The following is a 27,985-nucleotide window of genomic DNA, read 5'->3' on the forward strand; positions in this document are numbered from 1 at the left end:
GGTATGAGTCATGGTAAGTCCCATAAAGGAAAATTAAAACATATCAGGAGAGATTATTACTGGGGGAATTTACATTGAAGAGTAAATTGGGGCAGAGCCAGTTCTTTTGAAGAAGTGGTGCTGAATCCTGAGTGGTAAATTAAGGTTAGATGAAGAGTGGAGAGGAACATCCAGGCAAGATAAAGGGCAAATGAGAAGGTGCTGAGGCAGAAGAGATCTTGTCTTTTCAAAGGAACTGAGAGAAGTCCTGTTTTGCTAGAATAAAGGAAAAAAGTAAAGGGAATATACCTGAAGAGGTAGGCGGGGGGTCAAATCTTGCATGGCTCATAGGCTTTGTTAAAGCATTTGGATTTTATCCCAAGTGCAGTGAAGAGTTATTAAAGGGTTTTATGCAAAGGAATTATTTTATTTTTATTTTTTATTAAAATTTTTTTTAAGTTTATTTATTTATTTTGAGAGAGACAAGACAGTGTGAACAGGGAAGGGGCAGAGATAAATGGAAAGAGAGAGAATCCCAAGCAGTCTCCACACCATCAGTGCAGAGCCTGACATGGGACTCAAACCCATGAAACTTTGAGATCATGACCTGAGCTGAAACTGAGAGACAGTGGCTTAACCAACTGAGCAAACCAGGTGCCCCCAGAGGAATAATTTTAAATTCAATACTTTAAAATATCATCTGACTGTGGTGTAGAAAAAGGACTGAAGAGAGCCCAGGAGGGAAGTGGATAATGTGGTAAGTAGTTCAGGGTAAGTTAGAGAGTGACAGAGATGGGATGGAGATGGGTGGATTTGAGTTACACCTTGGAGGTAGAATTCATTGGAATTGATAATCGATTGGATGGGGGAGTGATGGAAGGGCAGTTTTGAGTATCACTCTGGGTTTCTGGTGTGAAAAGTTAGAAGGATGGGGATACCAGTTACTGCCATGGAGAGGGCTGGAAAGAAAGCAGTTCTGAAAGGAAGGTCAAAATTTAGTTTATGAGTTTTCTTCCAGAACAGATGTATAGGTTGGAAATGGAAATTTGTGAGTGGATGAAAATCACCTAGGTCACAAAGAAAAGCACAGAGGGAATAGATGACCAAGGACTGAGTATATGAACCAGGAAATGCTGCTATAGATGCATCAACAATAGACCCCATCTAGTTTGCGCCTATCAACTCAACTCTCAAAGATGACCTAGTCTTCTACTTCCCCAAGGAATGATCTTATATCACATCTTCTCAGTCTTCACCCTAATCCATTTAGACTCAAAAGACTCTCGATATTTTCCCCCCAAATCTCTCTCCACTCTTTTTTTTTAATTTTTTAACTTTTTTCTTTTATTATTTATTTTTGAGAGACAGAGAGACACAGCATGAGTGGGAGAGGGACAGAGAGAGAGGGAAACACAAAATCCAAAGTAGGCTCCAGCTCCAAGCTGTCAGTACAGAGCCTGATGTGGGGCTTGAAACCATGAAACCGTGAGATCATGACCTGAGCCAAAGTTGGACGCTTAACTGACTGAGCCACCCAGGTACCCCAATCTCTCTCCCTTCTTCATTTTCATGGAATGAATCCCTCCTGTTCCTTTCACCTTTGACTACTTTCTTTTGCCATTTGATCCTGAAATGTTGATTTCCTGCAGAGTTGCATCCTGTAACTTCTTATTTCTTACTTTTTGTGCATTTATGGCCTTCATAAGCATGTAAACATGATACAGATTATTAAAATAAAATTTCTCCTGTCTCATTTTTTACTGAGGTTACAGATTTCAAGAGAAAAACAAGCTGCCAAATATTTAAATAATTCAAATGAAGTGCTAGACTGCCTATTCTGGATATATTAAAAAATATGAATTTTTTTCCTGTTTTTAGTGATCACATTTTTTCCAGCCTCCAAGAGAGTCAAGTTTGAGGCATTCAAAGAGAATTTTCTGAAAGATGGTTGAAGAATCACCATTGTGGTGCTAAGAAGTGGTATTATCTCTTCTTTATGCCTCAAACCGAATGAGATGTCTTGCCATGTGCCCAATAGACTGGAATCTTACAATACAATATATTTAAAAACAATAGATAGAATATTTTTTACAGTAATATAACATTAAAAGTAGGAAAGTATTGTAAATGCAGGAAGTTGCTATGTCAGGGAGTGAGTGAAATGGTTTTGCTGTGTCATAAACACCCTTTTTGTTTACAGGTTAGAGGCTAAAATAGCTTGCCCCTCCCCCCCCCCCACGCTTTTTTTTAGAGCAAGGTCTTTTCTCTGGTGATATGTGAAATGGTTGGTATAATTCAATAGATTGGTATCTAAAATTGACAGACACACGTGCCATTTTCAGTAACTCATAGGTTACAGATGTGCTCTTGACTCTTATTTAGTATGTGAAATAACATTAAAGTTAAGGGATGATTTTTGTATTTTCCTATTTGTCACTCCCTTTGAATGAAGATCTGTAGCTTCATTTCACCACTGTAAATGGCGCTATTAACATTTCTTCTCTGGAAATAGTTTTTTGTTTTTTTTTTAATGTTTGTGTGTGTGTGTGTGTTTGTTTGAACTGTGCTGTCAGCACAGAGCCTGATGTGGGGCTTGATCTCACAAACCGCAAGATCATGACCTGAGCTGAAATCAGGAGCTGGACACTTAACTGACTGAGCCACCCAGGTGCCCCTCTCTGGAAATAGTTTCTATAACAATTAAGATTTTTAGAAAAGTATAGTTGTTTAAACACAGAGACATCTGTGGTAAGCCCCAAAGTCTCCTTTCCTCTAAGAATCTATGAACATTTTTTTGAGGTGCCACATTTTCAAAATAGTGACATATAGTTTCTTTTCTTTTTTTGTGACTTGGAAATCATTTTAATGTTTTATATCACACAGTATTTTAGATTGATTGATATGGGATCACATTAACCTACAATCACATAGTGATTATAGTGAAGGTAACATTTGTTGTTTAGGGATCAAACTTAATGTTCAGGAAAGCATTAGAAGCCAAGGTTTGTCTTGAACACTACTCAATTAGAAAAATTAAATGTGCAGTGAAATCGATGGAACTAGAGTGTATTATGGCAAGTGAAATAAGTCAGTCAGAGAAAAACAAAGGTCATATGATTTCACTCATATGTAGAATTTAAGCAAAAAAAAGATTAACATAAAGGAAGATAAGGAAAAATATATAGAAACAGAGAGGGAGACAAACCTTAGGAGACTCTTAAATACAGAGAACAAACTGAAGGTTGCTGGATGGGTTGTTGAATGGGAGGGGATGAGCTAAATGGGTGATGGGAATTAAGGAGGGCACTTGTCACGGTTAGCACTAGGTGTTATATGTAAGTGATGAATTACTAGATTCTACTGAAACCATTAATACACTATATGTTAACTAACTTGGATTTAAAATAAAAAAAAAAAGCAAAAGGAACACCATATAACACTTCCTATAAGACTAAAAACAAAAAAGAAAAATTAACTGCCAACTTTTAATAATCAGGTGATTTCACAGACCATTAAATTTTTTCTCTTTCTTAATGTGGCAGATCCTACAACACTGAGTCTGCTTTATCATATATAGGCAAGTTGGTAGAAGCTGCTTGTTTTGTTCAAAGTCTGCTCTCTTTGGGTTGCTATAATCCTCACATGGTGCAGCCTCTTCTTTAGCATCTGCCTAGAACCTGTAGGCATTTGATATTTTGGTGCCTATAATGCCTAACCCTGAATATGACATATATGTGTCTTAAACAAAAGACCTAGTGGTAGTAGGAATTTTTTAGAGCCATTTTTCCCCTTAGCAATTTGCATATCTGTTTGCTTCTAATGGAAAGTTCATTTAGACTTTAATTGAAAGTTTAGTGTAATTCATTTATGGATTCAAAGTGTTTAGTTCTGAAAAATAATACATGAAATTCCAGAGATGGCTAATTTTTCTCAAAGTATTTTAATTATAATGAGTGAGAAAGGCATGCATTTTTAATTAGTGCAAAACGAATGCAAAGAAAAATGGCAAGAACCATGGAGGGCATATATTCAAGATACATGCTATTTGCAATGATACCTGTTTGGGGTTGATCTTACAATTCTAAGTCTTTTGAAGAATATTATTTGGATAAACCAGATTCTTATTCAAAATATTTGTATATATAATTTAAATGTTATGAATATATATTGGATTTGTAATGTCATAGCTGGATTGAATTGTGTTAGCATGTGTTATATGCATAGTAATTGTTTCAAATATTTAAATCTAAAATTGGATAGATTGATTTTTATAATCTTACTGAAAATGCAGATGGTTTTCTACTCATACTCAAGCCTCAGTGAATTTTTCCCTGATTTAAAAAAAATACCATTTTGTTCCTTTAATATTTATGATGCTTAAACTACTCCTTTCCTTTCTGGAAGCAATGATGATTTGTTTAAGCATGATATCTATGCCAGTTTTTAAACAACTACACTATATCATAAAATTATTTTTAAGCATATGCATTTTCTGGGAGAGGAAATCATATCTCTCTAAATCATACAAATTGATTCATTGAATAGTGCCAGACAGAAAGCATGAAATCATGTTTGGTTTCTTTCTCTCAGAGTATAATGTGAGGACGTTTCCTTTAGATAGAGTGAGTGAGTGAAGAGGAGACAGAGCTGTGCCCTGTAGTCCAAAGGAGAAAATTCCACTGAATAGCCTGTTGTTTGGTCATATCTTCTTTTATAGTAAACTCTCACCTCATCTCTTACCCCTAACTTTTTAGCGTAAAGGCTGAAAACAACTAAATTTATTTAGTAATGTTATAGTGAATTTCAGCCACTGTATATATAATAGAATACTCAATACCTAATAACCTTTGGAAGAGACTGCAGAGTAACTGGATGTTGCCTCACGAAAAATGAGAGAAATTTAATTTTTGTCTTTGGCATTCTCTTCTTCCTTATCTCTTTCTTTATTCTAGATCCATTTTCTGTTCTTGGAAATTTTTCTCCTTGCTTTTATGTGTAACCATTTTAGGTTCTGGAGCTAGGCTCTGCACTGACTACTCACTGACTATAAAGATAAAGTCAGCACTATGATTAACTGCTACAGAAAGTCACTGGGAGGTGTGGATTCAGAAAACTCCCTGAATTCTTACACAGAACCAGAGTGATTCTTACTTACACAGAACCAGAGTGATTACTTACACAGAACCAGAGTGTCAGTGTTGTAAGGAAAATTATGATAACCTAATACAAAGACTAGAGAATTTCAAAGGATTTGGTCTATCCCCACTCCCTTTCATCCCTCATTTGTACTCCAAAGCTTTTATTTCTCACTGAATTAATTTTATTTAAATTAAATTATGTGCTTCTATATTGATGAGGTTTTTGGGAGTGACAGTGGGGTTTGTGGGAGCCGATGGCCAAGAAAGAATTCTTGAAGATGTCTTTGGTGAAAAAGGTGATTTTATTGAAGCACTAGGACAGGACCCGTGGGCTGGAAGAGCTGCCATGGGACCCTGAGGAGAGACTGGTTTTATATTATAGGGTTGGGGGAGGTAAAGTCCAGGAAAGTTTCCAGTGAGCTTTTTATATGCTGAAGACTTACAGGATATTGGAGGCCTAGCTATTGTCAAGCTAAGGTTGTTTTTCCCTCTAGCAAAGCATTAACATTAAGACAGTAAGGAGTTCCTGGAGAAACATTTTACTCTGCCAGCGTCAAGTATTTGTCAGTGGCTGTAGGTTATAAGGAAATTTAGTTCTATCTGCCATTTCCTTCTGCCTTTGTTTCCCATATCACTATGGAGGGGAGATGGAGACTTATGTCCTGCAGAACTATGATCTCTATCAGTTAACCATTTGTTTCCCCCCTTTCCTTTGTTCTTGGGCAGCCAGGAGTGCCTGAGGAATATCATACATAGCCCATCTGGGGGTGGAGGAGGGTTGTTTGTGGCCTGTCAGCTCGCCTTATGTTCCCTCATCACATATTATGGACTCTAAGCTTTCTTAGAACAGGAACCATGTTTGAATAGGCAACATAGTATAGTAGTCGAGAGCCTGTCCAGAGACAGACTGCTTGGGTTTGAATCCTAGTCTATACTACCTCACTTGGTGACCTTAGACAAATTACTTAATCACTCTGTCTCTCAATCTCAAAGTGTGGTTGTGAAAACTATATGGATTAGTATGTGTAGGATTCTTATAGGAGTTCCTAGCTAATAGTAAATGTGTGAATATTTACAATAGTATCATTAGTCTTTGTCACCTCTGAGTCCAGCATGGTCCCTAGCATTGAGTAGGTGCTATAAAAAGATTATTGAAATAAATGGAAGAATTGAACCCAGATCTCCTGTGTGAGAAGCAAGAATTGTACCACCAAGTCAAGAGACTCCAAAAGTGAGAGCCTTCCATTTCTCTTGTTTCCATTTCTGGCTCTGATAGGGAAAAATCTGTTATAAAATGGCTGACAGGACTGATAAGGGAATTCCAGTCCCTTCCCCAAGACTCCCCTTCCAGGTTTTCCTTCCTACCCCGCTTGCTGCACTCAAACAGATTATAAATGGTCCCTGCTGGTGAAGCTTGGGGCTCAGACCGCAGGAGAATGATCTCCTCTGAGCCCACTGGTGTAAAATAAACCTCCTGCCTTCCGAAATCTCTGAGTGCCGTTTGGTTCTTCTGCCGGGTGATCCAGGCCAGTTTCTGTAACAGCTCCTCAGTCTTGTTTTTGTCTTATAGTCACTTTTCAAAGCCAGGCCTTGGCGTCTCACAAAATTTCATTGTATAACCTCTTCCCTGGAAATGTTATTCTTCCCATGACATTCCCTGAAGCAGATGATACTGAAATTGGAACCAATTGTTTTGGGCTGAAATATTTGCCTTCATATCAGTTTCAAAAGCTAAAATAGAGGTGATGAAAGGTACTAGCTAATTTCTAATTGTAAAACTTCTTTGAATTTTTATATCTTCTGATATGCAGACCCATATTCTCTACAGCCTATTGAGAATTTTATATACCATATCTAAATGGAATCCATCGTTTCACCACTCAGATGAACGTCTTTGCTGTTTCCTCTTTCCTTCTATTATTGCTTTACTTCAGCCCATATTATCCTCATATGGACACTTGTAATGGCCTCCTAACTGATTTACCTGCCACATTTCTGTCCCCAGGTCTTTGTCTTCCACAGCAGGCATTGTCAGATGTTCACTGCCAGAATTAATCTCGAAACAGAAATGATCATGTCAAAATTTTAATCAGTTCCCAATGCTCAAAAGTATAAACTTTCAATCCTATTCTTTCCTTATATATTGTACTATATACCATTTATTCATTTAATCAGAAAATGTATATTAATATCTAGAATATATCATAAATTGCACTAAGGATAAAAAATAAGTGAACGGGATGGGGTGTCTGGATGGCTCAGTCGGTTAAGCGTCGGACTCTTGACTTTGGCTCAGGTCATGGTCTCACATGTGAGATCAAGCCCTGCACCAGGCTCTGTGCTAACAGCACTGAGCCTGCTTGGGATTCTCTCTCTCCCTGTCCCTCTGCCCCTTCTCTGCTTGCACTCTATCTCTTTCTCAAAATAAATAAATAAACATTAAAAAAATAATGAATGAAAGGAAGACACGGTTCTATTCTTTAAAGAGCACACAATCCAGTGAAGGACCCAAGTAATCCCCTGAGTACAGTACTGTGATGAGCCCTGTGCAAGAGTGAGCTAAGAGTGCATCAGAGGCATCTGCAGGGACACAGAGAATCAGACATAAGCCGAAGGATGTCTGGATTGCACAAGCAGTGGTTAACTTGAATGTAGGCATGTTCTAGGTAAATAACTTAAAGGGTATGAAAAGGCATACCAAGAAGCATGGAATACTTAGGGGCACAGATCTGCTTGGGTACTGATTCTTGCCCTCTCACGTTTGAAAAAGAGTAGACATATGGTTGGATTAAAATTTTGATTTCAAAGTGCAGGCAAAATAGAAAACTTAGTGTGAGATTCTTTGAGAGAGAGAGGGCCTGAAGTGATGCCTTGATGTTTGTGGCGGTGAGGAAGTGAAACTGAAGGGAATGGCTCAGTGAACTGGAATGGAGAACATGGTCAAGAGGTTGGAAATGTCCTTATCCTTTTCTGTGTATAACCTCGATTCTCTCCATGTCCCATGCTCCAGCCATCTATTTCCCAAATGTAACACCTGACTTTTCTAAAGTTTTGGTCGAGATGTTCCCTTTCCTGGAAAATGTTCTCCTTTGGAAACTTTGTTAAAGTTTCCCTATCCCTATCCCAGCTGAATAAAATAAAATAAATAAATATAAAATATAAATATAAAATAAAATAAATAAAATAAAATAAAATAAAATAAAAAATAAAATAAAGCCCTATCCCAGCTGAAAAAAATTCCACCTACTCAAATAAACCTTTGGCTTTGTCATTATTTACTTTTTCCCTTCCTTCACATGATGTATGCATTTTTTTTACTCATTTTTATCCAATTCCGTCATCTTAAAGGCTTACTCAACTAGTTGTTTCTCCCATTACAAATTGGGTTTATGATGGGTAGAAATTCGTTTTTGTGGCTCATTTTTCTTTGTTTTTGCCATTCCTGATTCTATTCCACATAGCGTGGTAAAGAGAACAATTATGGTCTTTGCCTCATAGAACTTATATTCTAGTGGAGAAAAGAGACAATAACTGAGTAAACAAATAAGTAAATAAGATAACTTTCTATTGTGATAACTGTATGCTAGGAGGGAGAGAGGGGGGCACTTTTAATTAGGCTGGTCTGGCAAGGTGTCTCTGAGGAGAAATAACTAAACTGAGAAGGAGACTTAGAAAGAGCCCAGAGCAGGAACAAGAATGGGGGAGCTAAGTTCCAAACTGAAAAAGAATGTGGCAGGTTGCATCTTCCAGCTGGGTGTGGGCAGAACACTGCCCCAGAAAGAATTTACTTGGTTAAGGATTCCAGCATAGTGACAATGAGTCAAGATAACACTGGACAGGAACTTTGGTGACCTCAGACACATTGCTTTTCACTTTTCAGCTTAAATATTCTTCCCTACTATGAAACAGTTAGTCTTTATGTCTAACAGTAAGGCCCTTTGGTATCTGATTCCTCTTTGTTTTGGTAGGTAGAGTAAATTTAGGATTTCTGAGAAGGGTGTGGGCTGGACAGGAGATTAGATTTTTCTCATTTCCTGTTCATAGTAACTTTGAATCCTTGATGTTTGAACATGTTGGCACCTGTGTGTCTACAGAGTACAGCTAGGGACAGAGGGAAGGGGAAGCCACAAGTACTTTCCTTTGTGTCAAATAAAGCTTCCTTTTGGCCCATAGAGAAGAGTCTGGCTGCCATAAAAAGGTACAGATTTATTGAGAAAAACGGAGAAACTTCACTTCAAAGAATTTGAGGGTAAAGAAGAAAGAGAATGCATGATCTTCACGTCCATGTTACTGTAGACACGTTGCTGTCTGAGACAATCAACTGGGAGGAGAAAATAAGGAGTTACTTGTTTAAATTTTCAAGTCTCCCATATTATTTTTTTCCCTGACAGAGCAGACCGGGAATTCCTCATAAATACAATTACCATTGCATTGGCAAAATGCTACCATAGCCTTACCTCTAATGAAAAAAGCCTGATAGATAGATAAATAGTCCCAGGACTGATAATAACATATTTAGTTGCTTCTCACAGGTTTCCAGAGAATTAGATCTGGAATGGTGCATTTGCTCAAGAGGATAAAGATGAGTGATTGCAATGGTGTGTGTTTTTGAAGTCAGTGTTGGATATTTTTTATCTTAACTTCTTAAATTCGAATTGCAAGGTGCCAGAAAGGCTAAGTTCTGATGAAAGATTAATATAAATTCTACCATAGACTGAATTTGGACTTTTTTTTTTTTTCAGAAAATGGTTACTTTGCTCAGCTAGTATTTTAACTGTTGTTTGTACTAAAGATGAATAAATGATGATATACATTGTGTGAAAATGATTTATGAGATGTGAATGCAAATTGACTTTATTTTCAGACATAAAAAAAAACACTTTGTGTTTGGAGTAAAAGGATAAATTGGAATTTTTATACTGTTCTATTTATCAGAATGTTCCTTTGATGATTAAAAAGATGAGTTATAAAATGATTTTATTTAAAATAGCTTTAATTTTCATAATGAGCCTAATACTCGAGATTATAAATTATCATAATAATTATAGATCTTTTATTTGTGCATCATTTTCAGGCAAACTGGTTAGCTATGGGATAACAAGAGGGTGCCTTGAATATAATTCAATTTTAAGGAAGGTATGTTTCAGGAGAAATTTTTTTCATTCATTTGTGCACTATTCTTGTGAGAAGTCAGATATTGAAACATTTTTATCATTTTTGTTCAACAAATAAAATTTTGCCCTCACCCTTTTATCTTAAGATACTAGAAATTCAAATATATTGCACTAAATTCTTTATATGGTTATTATTACATTTTTTGGAAAAGTGATTTACAAGGAGATTTAAAATTTCCACCACTTCAACCCTAATACGTTAGTTATCCAGCATGTTCATGTTGTTAAATGATTTTTTTAAATTTTCTAATTTAAGCATTGAAATTGCTCAGATATTATAACCTTTTTGGCTTATGTCTCCAATGGGTAATTTTCAGAAAGAGATGTGAGTCAGAACTAAACAAGCAATGATGGTGTCAGTGTACTTTTACAAAGACTTCCTAGACACACATGATGTGAGCTAAACAAACAAACAAAATCTATAAAGAAAGAATGTCATTCCTCAAATACTGAACCCTGAACGCTTGACCACACTATAAAAAAAACACATTTAAAAAATTTAAAGACAAACATAATACTTAAAATCAAAGAAAAAATAAAAACTTCTGAATAATGCAAAGGTCTCTGTATTACTCAGGAAGTAGAATAACATTTATTTTCACTCTGAAATAGAAAGTTGACAGGCCACGGAATTAAATAAAATGCGTGGCTACCTTACTCTGAACAGTCAGAAATGAATGATTTTAATAAATTTGCCTACCCTCCAATAGTTTCCACTTCTGTGTCACCTTCCCTTATGACTCTTTAACACATATAACCTCTGTCAAAAGTGGTATATCTAAGGCTTCAGAAAAGCAACTTGAGAAGATAGAATTATCCTTTCTGTATCTAGAATGAACTGGGTTCAGCAACAATGGTTGCATTATGACACCATTTAATTAACTTGTTATGGAACTTGTAACCTAATATAAAAGTCAAACATGGCACTATTGCATCATGTACTGATTTTCAAAACTTTTTTCTAATGTTTATTATTTATATTTGAGAGACACAGAGAGAGAGCGCGCGTGTGCGAAAGAGAGTGAGAGCGAGAACGTTAGCAGGGAAGGTTTAGAGAGAGAGGGAAACACAGAATCTAAAGCAGGCTCCAGGTTCCGAGCTGTCAGTACAAAGCCCAATGTGGGGCTTGATTGAACTCACGAACTGTGAGATCATGACCTGAGCCAAAGTTGAACACTTAACTTACTGAGCCACCCAGACACCCCTCATCTTGTACCCCTTTTTAATTGAGGCTAATATTGATGAGGGATGCCTCTATTTATTTAAAAAAATCTGTTTTAGGGTCACCTGGTGGCTCAGTTGGTCAACTGTCCAACTCTTGATTTCAGCTCAGGTTATGATTTCAATGTTTGTGAGATTGAACCCTCTGTCAGACTCTGTGCTAACAGCAAGGAGCCTACTTGGGATTCTCTCTTCCTGTGTCTCTGCCCCTCGTCTCTTTGTGTGTGTGCCTGTGCACGTGCTCTCTCTCTCAAAATAAATGTTGAAAGAAATCTGTTTAGGTTATATGATTTCCTAGATTGTTATATTAAATATTTAATGAGTTTGGAAATTTGGTTCTACTAAACCGAATTTATTAAATATATACTTTTTCATTTTAATAATACGGTTATTAGAGCTTTGTATAATTTGACTCTTTAAACATTGTCTCTCTTGGAGCTCTCATTCATATTTAGGATGGCAAATAGGATCTCTGTCTCAACTTTTAGATCAGCATATTTGGCTAACTCTCAAATATCCTGTCACCTAAACTAAAATGTCTAAAATCTAATTTGTCATTTATTTTTCAAATTCACTTTAATAATTTTGTCACAAATTTTTTAAGCCCTTGATCAGAAACCTATACACATCTTAAATTTTTGTTTGTACTTCCTATGTATGACCATAACTATACCTAATTAGCAATAAAGCTGTATTATTCTGTCCCTTGTCACATATTTTGCATCTTCATTTCTTTTTCATTACTGTCTTCGAAGCTCTTACTACCTACACCTACCACAGCCTGGTTCCCATGGCTTCACTTTCTCTCCTTTCCAAACCTCTGGATGTTTTGTTGCCTGATTAAACTCCTTGAAGCACCACAATTAATTGATTTTCTGCTCTTTCTTTTACCCTTTGGTGAACAATCATGGGGCTCCCTCAATAAACTGTTTAGGTAAACTCACTGCTTCCCCCATGCAAAGAAAGACAAATTTAGACTGAACCACATTCCTAATATCATCTTCCAAAATTATCTCAGGAGTTTCTGCACTTCACTCCTACAAGAGGTGTTCGTACTTAGCCTGGTATTCAAATCTGCCTGCTGTTTCATTTTTTTTCTAGCTTTACTGAGATATAATTTGGTTTCATCATTAAACATAGAGACTTGCACATAGAAGACATTCAATGAATATTTATTAATTTTGTTTGGCATGTGGAAGTTAATATGTGTCAATTTGGGATTCCATTTTTATTAGGTTGACACAGAAATTTCTAATCTCTGTGTTTGAGAATTTATTATGGATAGACCAATGTACTTGTTTCCTCAGCCCCGGGGCAGCCTACAGTGATTGCAATTGTGGAGTCAATTATCTCATTGGGTTACCTCCCTCTGCTGTATAAATAGCATCATTTTCTCTGTGTGCCATGATGTGACAAAAATTGAGCAGCACTGGGTAGCAATGTTCTGATGTGTTCAGTTTATAATAATTCAACTGTTAATTAATATTGTCTTCTGATTTTATTATTGAGGTAAAGCAGAATAGAATTGGTTTAATAAAGGTTGTCTTCTTGCTGTGAACTGTGCCAATTTTGATTCTTTTGCACTGCCCCCTGGAGGCATAATTTTGGCTACTTGTCCCCTTGGTGATTGTTGCTGTCACTAGATTAGCATTTTCTCACTTTTCTGACAAAATATTTTGCATGATTTCATGCTTAGTGAGAGGATCTTGTGGAAAACGTGCTCATGGATTTTATAAATGAAATAATATCAGAAACAATTTTATATATTTTCACAAAAATATATTTTATATTTTTGTGAATTTTAGTAGTTCCATGTGCTCATACATCTGAGATTTTTTTCTTTTGAGGGCATCTAAGAAGAAAGTGTACTTCTTGAGTATTGAAAAAATATGTTGATCTGTTTATACAGTATCATGTTTTCAATATTTTGTTGGTTTAAATCCATTTGTCTACAAATTATTATTTCTAAGAGACACTGACAGCATACAAAAAGAGCTGTCAGAATTCATTCTTCCAGTGAAGCCCTAGAAACTATTATTGGTTGATAAAAGAGATTGTGATATGAGGGAAAAGTTTCACTGATTTTTACAGGCTCAGTTTTCCTTGACCTGATTGCTACAGTTTTAGAAACCATGTATTGAAATATATTCATTTTAGAAATCCACATACAATTTGTTATAAAAAAAGCAAACACCAGGTATTTTAATCCTGTTCTCAGGTATATATAACTTGATATGTTTTAGGCTAGAATATAGTTTCCATACGATTTGAAGAAGATTTAAAATCTTCACTATTTGAGGAACTCAGAGTCTACAAATATTTCTTAATATAATGTATTAAATTTTAGCTAAATAAACCTTAGTATAAAATGAAATAGTCACTTTAAGATGAAACAGTTTAATAAAACTATATTTTTTAAAGGACAAAGTTGTGTGAGAGATATATATACACATAAATCAATCCAGAGGAAAAGTTTTTTTTCTCCTCTTATGTTCACATATATATTCTTTATTCTTTGTCAATTTTAAACTTATATTGAGTGGTCTTTGTAAGGATCTTGGCCCAGATGGATGCATATATTAGTCATATGAATGAAACACTTTGCACACATTTTTCATGAAAATGAGCTGTAGGTGTCGTGTAAACCATTGTTCTCTGTTAAAATATGGTTAATAAGTCAGATGGCTCCTTGATAGGCAGGATGAACATTTGCATCTGAATCTCTCAAACTTCCAGGATTTATTTCTAAGCGAGTCCACATTTTATATGGGTACATATTTACAGCAGAGACCTTGGTTCAGTAACAAGACTTGTTCTTTTCTGTAAAATGCTTAGTGTCACAAAATCTCTATGTTATTTACAGAATTGTCCTTGCTTTTGATATTTTAATTTATAGTAGTTTATCAAATGAAGGATAATATTTAAAATATATCCAATCATCATATGAAACATTTATCCATTTGTACATTTCTAATGCATGAAGTTCATACTCTTAGGAAATTGTTTTAGATAATTTCTGAAACATCTCAGGTAACAAGTATAAGGTGTTTGTTCATTGCCCTCAAACTGCTTATAATAAAGACATCGAGATGAAGTTGAATTTGATGGAATGTTAGTGGTAAAATTCAGCTACAAAGAATGTTTAGAGAAAGAGTGTTTTGGAACACTGTTTTCCAGGTAGACAAAAATTAACAAAAAATTTCACTTTTAGCCCTTGGATATTAAATCTTCTAAAATATCACCACTTCTTGCTTTTAATAGGATATTATTCTATTATTTATTTCTATTATTTATTATTCTATTATTTATTATTCTCTTCTATTCTGTTATATATTTTGCATCTTCCTTTCTTTTTCATTACTGTTTTCGAAGCTCTTACTACCTACACCTACCACAGCCTGGTTCCCATGGCTTCACTTTCTCTCCTTTCCAAACCTCTGGAGATTTTGTTGCCTAATTAAACTCCTTGAAGCACCACAATTAATTGATTTTCTGCTCTTTCTTTTACCCTTTGGTGAACAATCATGGGGCTCCCTCAATAAACTGTTTAGGTAAACTCACTGCTTCCCCCATGCAAAGAAAGACAAATTTAGACTGAACCACATTCCTAATATCATCTTCCAAAATTATCTTGGAAGTTTCTGCACTTCGCTCCTACAGGAGGACGTTCTTACTTAGCCTGGTATTCAAATCTGCCTGCACACATTTTAATCTCTTTGAAGCGATCTCTTTGAAGATTAAAAGTCCTCATTATGAGAATTTGCTCTTTGGATAATACACTCAGATTCCACTGAAATATTTTTTTCTGTTTGATTATATCTAAATTACCCCAAACTATTATAATTTTGTGTTCTTAAATTCATGTGTGTGTATGTGCAAACTTGTCATTGATATCCACTTTGTAATGATGCCGTATCTTCCTACTTGCCTCCCTCCTATTTCCCTCTCTTGCATTTTGCTTCTTCTTCTAATTTGTCTGGACTTGGGAATTTTTCTTTCCTCTCTCTCTTTCTTTCTTTTTTTCTCTTTCTCCTGTCTCCCCTGCTCCCTTTGTTTCTTTCATCCATTCACTTACTTGACCATTATTTATTGTTTGTCTCCCGTGAGCAAGGTAGTATACTTATTAGGATTATCCATAAAGCAGAAAACATGAGTTTCAGACAAGATTCTAGAGAATTTTCCTATGAATATATGGGATTTGTGATTTCTCTTTGGTTTACTCATATATCTTTTATCCGTACCTAGTTTTGAGGTATGTTTCATTTGGGTGAGGTATTACAGTTATGTGATGAACTATTAGGAGTTAAGTGACAAAGGAGTTCAGTAAAAGGAGATCAATTAGGGTGGATTATAGTAATTGGAGAAAATCTCATGGAAGAAGCGAGAGTTGACTGACTCAACATGAGCTAATAAAATTACAATGATATAAAAATATTCATGATGAAAACTTACCATATTGGGAATTTTTTTTATATGTGGCACCAGTAAAATTCCAGACAAGATGGTAAACACTTGTGATTAAATAAATGGTTGTACAGATTGTGTGTCATAAATAAAATGTAACAACCACATGTGATGGTATAAATGATTTCACTTTATAACATTAAGCTCTTTACTGTGCAGTGATTCATCATGGAAGCCTTATTGTACTAGTTACATGTGATTGGATTTTGCCCTTCTCAACTGCAACAGTCTAGGTTAGGGAATGCATATAACTAACTGTTGGCCCTGCAGAGTGCTGGTAAGGACTAGCACACAGTTTTCTCAAATGTTTATGATCATGACTTACTTTCACACACATGCACAAAAACAAACATAGACCCCACATATATAAAAGAAACAGAAGTTTCACAAGCTTCCTATTTGCAACGTGCTCTGATATTCCTGCTCCATTCAATTTTGCTTTTAAATAGATGGATAAGATACACTAAACTGACTTCATGACTCATTAATGTGTTGCAGTCTTCAGTTTGAGAAAAGCTAGTCTTGGAGTTTCGGTATGAGGCAAGGGAAGAAGGCATGATAAGCACTAAATTCAGTCAAGTGCAGTGAACATTTGCTGTTTGTAGTTGCCCAACAGCTATTTGTATTTTTAATTGTGTCCTCATTTTCTTTTGGTGATTACCCCTCTTCTAATGTGGCTGTTCATGGTGGGCAGTTACTTCTAGGTGCCAGACTCTCATCCTGGTAGCCAAAGAGCAAACAGATGACCTAAGGTTGGCCCATAGGACAGTGTCTCTCTAGGCTCTTTAAGTCTTGAGAGAGTGTTTGAGGAAATGGTCAGAAATGACTGATCTCAACAGCAATGTCTGCATCATCCTGGACCAGGGTGTTCCAGTATCCTCTCTTTTCCTGTTTCTTGTGGCTCTCTGGGTTCCGACCAGTCATATCTGGTCTTCAAGACTTAGCCCCCAGTGAGTGTCCTATTGATCAATGAAGTGGCCCTATCCATGAAATGCTTGTAGTAACATAGTTTTTGTTTCAGTGTAATAACATATATTTTGCTTAATTTAGCTAGAATTAAGTTCTGTTGCTGGTAAACAGGATCTTTAATTGGTTCATTAATTAAAAAGAAGAGCTATTAATTATCTTGGTATCTCCAACCACTAGACTGTCTTTTTGATGCATATGTTATGGAGAAATAAAGATGTTCAAGAAGAAGTTGGAAACCAAACATTTGATATGACTGTGCTGCTTGACAGATGGCACTGATATATAGCACTGCTTCAGAATGCACCATGTTTTGACAGTAATCTAAATATAAATGCCAAATGGTGATGAAGCCAGTTGAAATTGGCTCAGTTATTCAAAGGATAAAGGGCCAAGAGATATTTGTTTCACTTATATAAACACTTCTTTCCTTATTAAATCATTGTTTCAATTAATTCAGCTGTTTTTATTTTGTCTTGTTGAGGGGAGTTGGACCAGCTTTTTATATGTGGATAAATTTTGTACTTATGGGAAATCTGTACTCAGAAGCTGACAATTTGATCATAACAAACATTAAAATGAGTTGATGCTTTTAGGTGAATGCTATTTAATAATCCCAGGGTATGTACTCCTATTACTACTATGATTGCTGTAATTATTGCCAATATATTTTAACCTGTGATTTCATATGGTGGGGATATTTTCAATGAAATATTTTAAAAACTGGTAATAATCTTTGCAAACAAAAGTGCATAAAATACTAGTGGTTATTGTCAATAAATATCTGCGACATGTTCTTAATAGATAATTTAGAAGGGAAATAAGAACAAGATAAATAGGAGAGCAAAAAATCACTTGAATGTCTACCTAGAAACAATCATCATCAAAGTGTGATAAACACTATTCAGATATCTTTCTTTTTTTATTCAGATATCTTTCTATACAAATACTGAAAAGATAGCTAAAGGTGATCTTATATGAGTAGTATATAACACATGTTACTTCTTAATAAAAGTATTTTTACCTATGAGAATAATTTGACAGAATTATGAGTTGCCCAAGATTTATTTATTTATTTATTTATTTATTTTTTATGTTTTATTTATTTATTTTTTTTCAGGGAGAGAGAGAGACAGAGGGAGGAGAGAGATAATTCAAAGTAGGCTCCGTGTTGTCAGTGCAGAGCCTGCTCACTGTCACAAACCATGAGATCATGACCTGGGCAGAAATCAAGAGTCAGATGCTTAACCCACTGAGCCACCCAGTCACCTCAAGATATTTTTAAAAAGTGACAATTCCCAGTATTTTTGAGTATGCAACCCTCTAACGTAGTTTGCCATAATATACTTAAAAGCCCCCCAAATTCATAGCTTTTTGGTAGAATCAAGGTAGCAAAAATTATTTGGTAACATAAAATGACCAGAGATGTGTCCAAATAGTTATTATGAGGATATTTACTACTATGTATTCATAATAGTAAAAAGTGGGGAAAATTATATTACACATACCTAAGTTGTATTACAGTAAAATAAATTATCTTATTAGTCATAGTACTATGCAGCCTTGTCAAACAATGTTGAGTAAGAATCACTAAACAAAGGGGTGCCTAGGTGGCTTAGTCGGTTAAGCATCAGACCTCAGTTCAGGTCATGGTCTTGCGGTTTGTGACTTCGAGCCCCACACTGGCTTCACTGCTGTCAGTGAGGAGCCCAGTTCAGATCCTCTGTCTCCCTCTCTCTGCCCCTCCCCCACTCATGCTTTCTCTTTCTCTCTCTGTCTCTCAAAAATAAACATTAAAAAAAAAGAATCACTAAAAACATGAAAAGTTATCATACAACACCAAGTGACAAAACACAGGTTGCAAACATACACAGTTGACACTTGAACAGCATGGATTTGAAATATGCAGCCCAACTTATCATAGACTTTTTTCAATAAATATTCTATACTGTATATAGCACCGTAAATGTATTTTCTCTTCCTTATGATTTTCTTATTTTCTTTTCTCTATCTCACTTTTTTGCAAGAATACAGCATGTAATAAACATAACTTACAAAATATGTTTTAATCGACTGTGTATTTTATCAGTAAGGCTTCTGATTAATGGTAGGCTATTAGTAGTTAAGTTTTGGGGGAATCAGAAGCTGTATTTGGTTTTTGACTGTGCAGGGGTCAGTGCCCCCAACCCCCTCATTGTTCAAAAGTTAAATGGATGAAGGCCTTCAAAAGATACAAATTTCCAGTTTTAAAATAAATGTTATGGAGATATAATGTACAACATGGCAACTACAGTTAATGCATATTTGAAAATTGCTAACAGAATTGATCTTAAAAGTTCTCATTATAAGGAAAAAATACTTTTAAACTGCAATGGTAAATATTAACTAGACTTATTGTGGTGATCATTTCACAATATATACGAGTATTGAATCATTATGTAGTACACCTGAAACTAATTGTTAATTAGTCAATGCCAATTATATCTCAATTCAAAAAATCCTGTGAAAGGAGACAGCTGAATTGGCTCTGCTACTCCAGTCATCACCCCCAGGAGATATCAGCAAAAGTTAAGGGCTTTAAGGATATTCACTATGGTTTTGAGTTCTTGACCTAGCAAGGAGTGCTGTGGCTTTTCTCTCCTCATAGCCAAGAAACTAAGAAACCTCCTCACAAACTAAGAAAAATGGGGTCAAAGAGAATACCTCACAGTACCTGGAAGAGGATAACATTGGTATCTCAATCTTAAACTAGATGTCTGTTCCTATGGCAGATTTGCAGATCTACTCTTACAATTATGTAAGCAGTGGTGGGCAAGCTGAGGACATCTACAAGGAGATAGGGAGCAGCTGGTGAGGAGCTCATGTTTGCACTGTTTAGGGCACGAGGAGGTGGGATTTTTACATAAACCTACTGATGCAAAGGAAGCATATGTACTTCATCAATAGTGATGACATTTGAGGCAGGATTGGAAGCCCTGAACAGAGTAGATGCTCCACTTCAGAAGGCTGTGCAGTGGGGAGGTATCATCAAAGAGATACACAATAGAATTCACCTGTGCTCTCCTTACTAAAACAGGAGTTTCAACATCCACTGTAGACAGAACGTTCTGGCTGAGAGAGGAGTACAACTGCACAAGGTAGGTAACAATGTTTTTGGCATTTTTCTCAGCTCTACATACTGCTTCAACAAAGGAAAAAAGCTAGAACTGGAAAAGGGAGGCAGGAAGGAGAGGTACAAGGAGTCTGAGTTAGGACAGGGGAGTGTATTCAGTGAAACTGAAGTCTTAAATTTGAATAGAATCAGAACCTTACAGATTCCGGCTCAGGTTATTTTAAGGGGTGGGAAAGGGAGATTCAAAAGGGTGGTTATTTAAGACAATAAAACCATTCCATAGTTGGATTTCACTGAATTAAGATTGTTCAACTTGCCTGTCAACACTTGTATGCAATGAAATGCTGCTATAGGCGTTGTGTAGGCTATTGTTTTTATTTATCCTTTGGTATGACTGATAAATTTATGATTAGAAACCATAGGAGACTTTTTAATAGTTTTCAGTTAAATCTCAGAACAGATCACGGAGTACATAATTCTTATGACACCAGGAAGCATTTAACAACTTGAGTACTAATGATTATCTTTGAAATGGGGAATATAAATTTTACTCACACTTAAGAATTATATTTATGTTGTTAAGTCAGATAAACTCAGATATTAAGTGCTCATTTTTCAAAGATATGAGAAAGTAAATACTTATTGTTTTGGCATTTTTGTCTACATACCCAGAATTTTAAAAATTCCTTTATGGTGTGCCATTATTCCCTCAGAAGCACTGCCCTGTCCCCAGCGCAGAGGTAGGTTGAGCCTCAGAGTACTTTTGGGTCCTGGTTTTGTTTAAGTAAGGAAAGACTGCTAAAATGTTGACACAATATTTGCTTCTTATGCAACAGGACTGGGGCCGGTTTATGCACTGTTAGGCCTGGCCATTTTTTCCTGGCTTTCCCCATTCTCCTTAGCTCTGCTGGGAGAATTGCAGAGTCTTGGTAAAAGTGAAGGGGCTCATCCATGCACCCAGTGTCTTTCTGCCTCCTGCTCTGAGACTTTACTGTATCCTCCCTTTTGGTGAAAATTCTACATGTTCCCTTTTATAGGCCTTTTTTTTTTTTTTTTTTTTTGGTAGTGAAAAGGATGTTGACACTATCCACTTTTTCTTATTAATTTACCATGTAACACAAGCCATGCTTCTGGAGTCCTTGACAAAGTGAATAGTGAAGAGGGAGAAAAAGTGGAGGAAAATGTCTGACGATGAAAGTAAAATGAAAAAGAAAAAAAAGAGTAAAGTAAAAACAAAATAAGGGGTAGAAGAGTGTCATCGGAAGTTGCTTTCAATTTACTCTTGTGGAACCTTTATTTCTCAGCCACCCTGCTCTGTGGTTTTCTGGTTTGCATAATTAAATGGGTGGAATTCAAAGGATGTATGAATGGCATTACTATGATTATGTAACAGTCAAAACAGTTCACTGTTGTGTGAAAGTGAATGAGGTCTACATTTCTGTAAACTGTTACCCTGCTTTGGCAGCTGTTACACTGTGATAAATGACCGCAGAATTAATTGAAGAGGTTATTATACTATCAAAATATATTTCCATGGAATAATAATACCTCATTGTTAGTCAATGAGTGTCCACCATTAGCCAATGGGAAATTTCTCTTGAAACATCTATGTTAGAGCACATATTAGAACTTGATTTATTTGAAGAGGTGCCAGCTTTTTCACTTACCATTGTGGGACTAGATTGTCATGAAGGACTTAAGATTTGTCCATTTCAAGCTTGGTTTCCTTTCCTTTGAGTGCTCTCATATTATCCCATTTCCTCCCTGTAGGGTGTCAATTGAATCATTGAGAGCTGAGTTGAATATCCCAATTAATTGCAATTAAATGTCTTCACATATGTACAACAATTTTTTTGTAATAAAAGCAGAAACTAATTACTATGGATAAGAAAGCCTTACCTTTCTTTCCTGTAGTTGTTGTGAAAGGAGCATTCCTATTAAATGCTGTTCCATCAGTGTGTTTTAAACATTCACATGAGCTCAACTCTATTTCAGAATGTCTGGAAATTATAGTGAGAAAACTTGATAATGTTCTTTCACATTTTCATAAGGGAGATTATGATAAGGGGAATTTTTAAGCAATGACACTGTGAACTCTGTTTGGGTAGTTTGGACAGTGAGCCATGCAACAGGAGAAGCTACGCCTAAACTTACTATCCCATAGGACTGGTGGTTTCCTTTGCTTTGTCAGTAGAGGCTGTAATTCTACTGACAGGTCTACAGGTGGTGGGCAGCTTGGTTTCCTTCGTCAACTTTTGTAAACAGCTGGCACTCCAAAAGATTTTTCAAGTGCTCCCTCTATAGGGAAAGAGAGATAATGTGTAGGGTTCCTTCCCCTGGAAAGTGAATGCATGTTGCACATGCAGTAAAACACTCTGGTCCTTGTTCAATTCTGTGTGGGATGATGGTAGGATTGGGGACAGGGGCCTTTGCTTTTCTGATCCTTGCTTTGTAAATTTCTGTGGCAAAACTTGTGTGTGGTGCTGTAGAATCAAGGGATCTTCCTTCCAGGACATAATTCCCTTTGTATTGATTATTGTGAATTGAGTACTACTTTTTTGGTTTCTCCAGGAAGGAATTTTCCCTAAATATGCTTGGTCTTTAACTGTACTCCTTCCTCTTTCCCATTGGGATTGTTTGAATTATCTGGCTGGCAGGAAACCATACTGATCAACATTTATCAGTTGTCAGAAGCTAACCTATCAATAGTCTTAAATGAATTTGGATTTTTGTTTGTTTTTTAAACTTTCTCTATTCTGGAAGAGCAGAGACAATGACTTGTGCAAATGTTTTGCTTTGTAGACTCCAACTTGGCTTTGTGTAGTCTGTCCCTGGAGGGCTGGGGGTTTTTAGGCCTGGTCAATTTTGCACATGAAGTCAAACTTTTCCAACTCAGCCTTTACCAGTGACAAGGATGGTATTGTAGACGGCAGTTTGCCTTGTACATTTGTCTTATTTCTCAATTGGTTCAGAACTCAGGGGAAAGGGATGGCACTGATTGGGCCTCTTTCGATCCCAACTTCTCCAACATCTTTTCCAGAAGGGAGCTATTGAAGGATTGAAGTGATGTGTAGATTGCCGCTCTGTTGCCCAGGTGCTCTTTCTACTGATTGTTTCATTTACTCCTAATGAAAAGGTGGTACTGTAGGGGAAGAGAGAATTTAAAATTCCAAATGTTTGAGTTTAATCTGGTGAATTTGAAGGTGGCACCCCATTGGAGAAATTTTCCTTCCAGGTTCAGTAAAAAGCCAATTAGATATTTTACAGCCAAAATGCTTTGCTCAGGCCCATTCTCATGGGAGGAAAAGGCATCCAGCTAGAAATAATACTGTGAAGTTGGGGCACCTGGATGCCTCAGTTGGTTAAATATTTGACTCTTGATCTCAGCTCAGGTCTTGATCTCAGGGTCATAAGTTCAAGCTTTGTGTGCTAGGCTCTGCGTGTTGGGTTCAAAGCCTACTTAAAAAAAATAATAATTTGAGATACTTGGTCACAAGTATTTGAAAGTCAGCTTAACTCTGCTGGCTGTTGAGCACTTAAATAGCTTTATAAATCTCTATGGAGATAGAGCATATTTTAAAGAAGTAATCGAATGTGAAAATTGTAGCATTTTAAACTCTAAGTTAAAATTGTATGACCTTATAGACAGGATATAAATAAACGGTTTAAGTACTAAATTGGGGTTTTGGGCATAGAGAGTTTTAGTAGAAGAATTTTATAATTCCCTGGAAGAGTGAATTTTAGTTAAGATAGCTTGATATTGGAAATGCAGTTGACACTCAAACTACAAGGATTTAACTGCATGAGTCCATCTATATGGTTAAAATAGGTTACAGTACTGTAAATGTACTCTCTCTTTTGATTTTAACATTTTCTTTAGCTTACTTAATTGTAAGAATATAACACATGTAGTATATAAAACATACCTCCTACAAAATACATGCTATTTAAATATTATTGGTAGGCTTCCAGTCAACAATAGGCCATTAATAATTCTTAGGGAGTTTTGGCTGGGTAGGGGGTTTGACTGTGTGCAGACGGTTTAAAATAACTTTTTCAAAGGTAAGCTGTATATGCATGTATTTTTCTATACACATGTGTGTATATATGTTTATATACTTACATACACACATATCTATACAAGTATGTATTAGAGGGTAGGAATTAAAGTGTTTAATGTGATTCAAGGGGCGCCTGGGTGGCGCAGTCGGTTAAGCATCCGACTTCAGCCAGGTCACGATCTCGCGGTCCGGGAGTTCGAGCCCCGCGTCAGGCTCTGGGCTGATGGCTCAGAGCCTGGAGCCTGTTTCCGATTCTGTGTCTCCCTCTTTCTCTGCCCCTCCCCCGTTCATGCTCTGTCTGTCTCTGTCCCAAAAATAAATAAACGTTGAAAAAAAAAAAATTAAAAAAAAAAATGTGATTTCAATTTTCTTAGATGGAGAATTTTGCAGTATGTTACTTTCAAATTCAGAAAAAGAATTGTTAGATATATTCTTTTTATATCCTGCTATGCCCAGGATATAAAGATTATTTACATTAATTCTATTTCAAATATGCCAATTTTTTCAAAATGGAAACTTTTAATGAAAGCCCATCTGGAATTTTTAATACCTATATTCTTCCCAAGACAATATAAACCTAGACAAAATTTATCCAGTAGTCCTTCATTTTCTAAAGCATAGAAGTGAATAGGGATAGCATACCTTCTGTGTGTGTTTTTAAAATACTGTATGAAATATCATATGTAACCTATCCATCCTGAGATAAACACTATTATAATTTTGGTGATTATATTCTTTAGGCATCTCTCTCTCTTTATCTCATTTTCTCTCTCTCTCTCATAAATGGAATCTCCTTCATAAATGGAATCCTATCCTACATCAAATTTTTATCAGTAGACACTTTCTTCCTCTTTACATTTCCTAAAGCCTCTACAACCCATATCCACTTTAGTCATGCTAATAACCTTGGGTATGTCCTTCCATTTTTTTCCAAGTCCATATATTGATACTCCACTAAATGATTTGTTTTTAAAGCATTTGTACCACATTGAAATGACTTCTGTAACTCTGTGGTCTATATCTTACAATTCATTCTTGACTCTTGGTTTTCATGTTTGTCTCAGCAATTGTTGGATATTTTCCCTGTATGAATTAGAAGGTTTATCTAAATTATTCCTGGTAAGATTTTACTCATTGCACTGAATTTTTAAATGATAGTGTGGTACCTTTTAATATCTTCATCATCGTTTAGCCATCAAGAATTTCTTCAGTTTTTTTTTTTTTTTACTAGAATATCTTCAAGAAGTTCCATGAGGACTAAGATGAGAAGAGCATTTTTACTATAGCTGATTCAAAAACTTTGACCTGTGTACACTATAATTGGCTTACTTGTAACCTAAGCACTAAGGGAAATAATTTCTAATGTCCTTTTTAGCTGTAAGTTTCTAAAATTGATACAGAAGAATGTTAAATATAGTCTGATACAGATACCATGAAAACTTCTATTTGTTCTGGGTGTTTCAGGGTAGGGGATTTAAAGTGCTAAATCCAGGAGGGTTCTAGACCATCCAAGATGGCTATTCATTATATCTGGTCAGCTGGTTTCTTTAAAATACTTTAATGGTTTTCAATGTTTATTCATTTTTGAGAGCTAGCACAAGTTGGGAAGGGGCACAGGGAGAAAGGGGGAGACAGAATCTGAAGCAGGTTCCAGGCTCTGAGCTGTCAACATAGAGACCAACACAGGGCTTGAAATCACAAACTGTGAGATCATGACCTGAGCTGAAGTCAGCCACCCAACTGATGGAGCCGTACAGGCACCCCTCTTTAAAGTACTTTAAAAATATCCATACTCTTATGTATAAAGGAATTGACATTTCTGCAATAGTCTTTAAGTAGACTTTAAAAATTACTTCTTTCCTTAGAAATTTTTTAAAGATTTTTGGCTCAGATATATTTTGTTTAAAACATTTTATTAGTTTAGAAATAACTGAAAAAATGTTTCTAACATTTCACCATATGAAAATAAAATGTATAGATAATCATCTTAAAATTTTTAACTGTTAACAAGTGTGAAAATGAACATGAGGAGAAGCCAATAATTAATAATTTTAGTGGTACTCCTATATATTCTAGAGAAGTTTGAATAACTTTTTGGGTTTTCTCTCTTCTTTCTGGAGAGAGAAATCAACTACATGCTCTTTGGTATCTCTTCTGTAGGGGCACTAATTACATTATGAGGACCCTACCTCCGTGATCATAACTAAACCCAATTACCTTCCAAAGGCCCACCTCCCAATACCTTCACATTTAAAGTTAAGACCTCAACAATAGGGTGCCTGGGTGGCTCAGTCGGTTAAGCAGTCGACTTCGGCTCAGGTCATGATCTCATGGTTTGTGAGTTCAAGCTCCGTGTCAGACTCTGTGCTGACAGCTCAGAGCCTGGAGTCTGCTGCGGTTTCTGTGTCTCCCTCTCTCTCTGCCCCTCCCCCACTTGTGCTCTGTCTCTGTCTGTCTCTCAAAAATGAATAAATGTAAAAAAAAAAGTTAAGGCTTCAACATAAGAATTTTGGGCAGCATACAATTTGGTTCATAGCAGGTCTCATGGAAGCACACAAACCATGAGAAATTGATGATTTATTGCAGTTGGTTTGACTTAGTTAATAAAATGCTTAAGGGTCTCAATTCTGAGTAATCACTAAAAAATTATTTACTGAAATATATTTTAGTATGTTACTGTATAAGCCATTTGAGGAATCCGTTTTGACAGAAAAAAATGCAAAGATGACTATATGTAAAAACTGCAAAACTATCAGACAATGAAAGGCTTTCTAGTAATCAGAATTCAAGTAACTCTGAATTTGCATTTCCATTGCCTTATGAAAATCTTTAATGGACTTCAGTATATATATTAAGCAGATGAATATTTGCCCTTTATAAAGTCATTTATTTTATGTAAATTTTTCTTGCTCTTCTCAAACCACCAGTACATTGTTGTCACCTTTGTAATAAGGTGAGGTTGCTAGGCAGTGTCACAGATTCTGGCACCAAGCCACTGATGGGTGACAATGCCAACCTCTGTACTCCATAGCCATTCTTCTTAAAGATGACTTTAAGGCCGGTAATACATTTTAAGCTTACAGGGAGACTTGAAGCCTAAATGGTGCCTTTGGGTGAAGAAAACTTAAACCTGATTCATATAAATATTGGCAAATACAAATAACAGAATCTTGCTTTCCTGAGATCACACAGTCTAGATCCTTGCATTTAGGTTTTCACTATTTTGAACTTAAGTTTGTCAGCCTACTTTTCGTAGTCTGTTTTAATTGCTTACTTTGTATAGATCTACCCTGGAGGCCTTTAAAATTGTTTGGGTAATGATGGATCTATTTATTTGTAGAAATAAAGTGATTGAATCAAGAAAGGGATTTTTAGGACTTAGAATGTTTTTATAATTTGAATTATTTCTCCATGTCTGTGTGTCAACAATTTTTGGTATACTTAAGACAGATACTTGAATGGTGGAGATCTGAGGATGGAACTAATTAGGGGTGGAGGAAGGGCGTTATTATGGAGAGAGAGAGAATCACTAAATTGTGTGGGTAATTCTGTGAAATACAAGACTACATTAGTATGCAGATTGCATCTGATACTCTCATAAATAATATGTTTATAGAAAAACAGCCATTTGCTCTAAGTAAATGGTAGTGCCTGCAACACTTTTGTAGATGATTTGTTGAGCATGTAGTGGTAATCTTACTGCTCCTACTGAGCATATATTCCCTTAACTATGTATTCAGAAGAATGTATAAATCACAAATGCAAAGTAAGCAAAATATAGCAACTCACATTTATTTTAATTATGTGGTATTGAAATGTTTGCTCTTTAATATTTTTCATGACTCGGGGCTTGTAGAAGTAGCACAGAAA

At 35.9% G+C, this 27,985-nt stretch overlaps 1 long non-coding RNA gene across 1 annotated transcript in view; it reads left to right on the forward strand.

Annotated features, from left to right (window-relative positions):
• LOC123608861 overlaps positions 1 to 20,189 on the forward strand; it is a 165,715-nt gene extending 145,526 nt beyond the window's left edge. The window contains exon 4 of the long non-coding RNA XR_006717477.1: positions 20,019 to 20,189. This is a non-coding gene — a long non-coding RNA (uncharacterized LOC123608861). The remainder of the gene's footprint in view (positions 1 to 20,018) is intronic.
• The last annotated feature ends 7,796 nt before the right edge of the window (positions 20,190 to 27,985 follow it).

Source organism: Leopardus geoffroyi, chromosome A1 (assembly GCF_018350155.1).
Source record: "Leopardus geoffroyi isolate Oge1 chromosome A1, O.geoffroyi_Oge1_pat1.0, whole genome shotgun sequence".
Lineage (NCBI taxonomy): Eukaryota > Metazoa > Chordata > Mammalia > Carnivora > Felidae > Leopardus > Leopardus geoffroyi.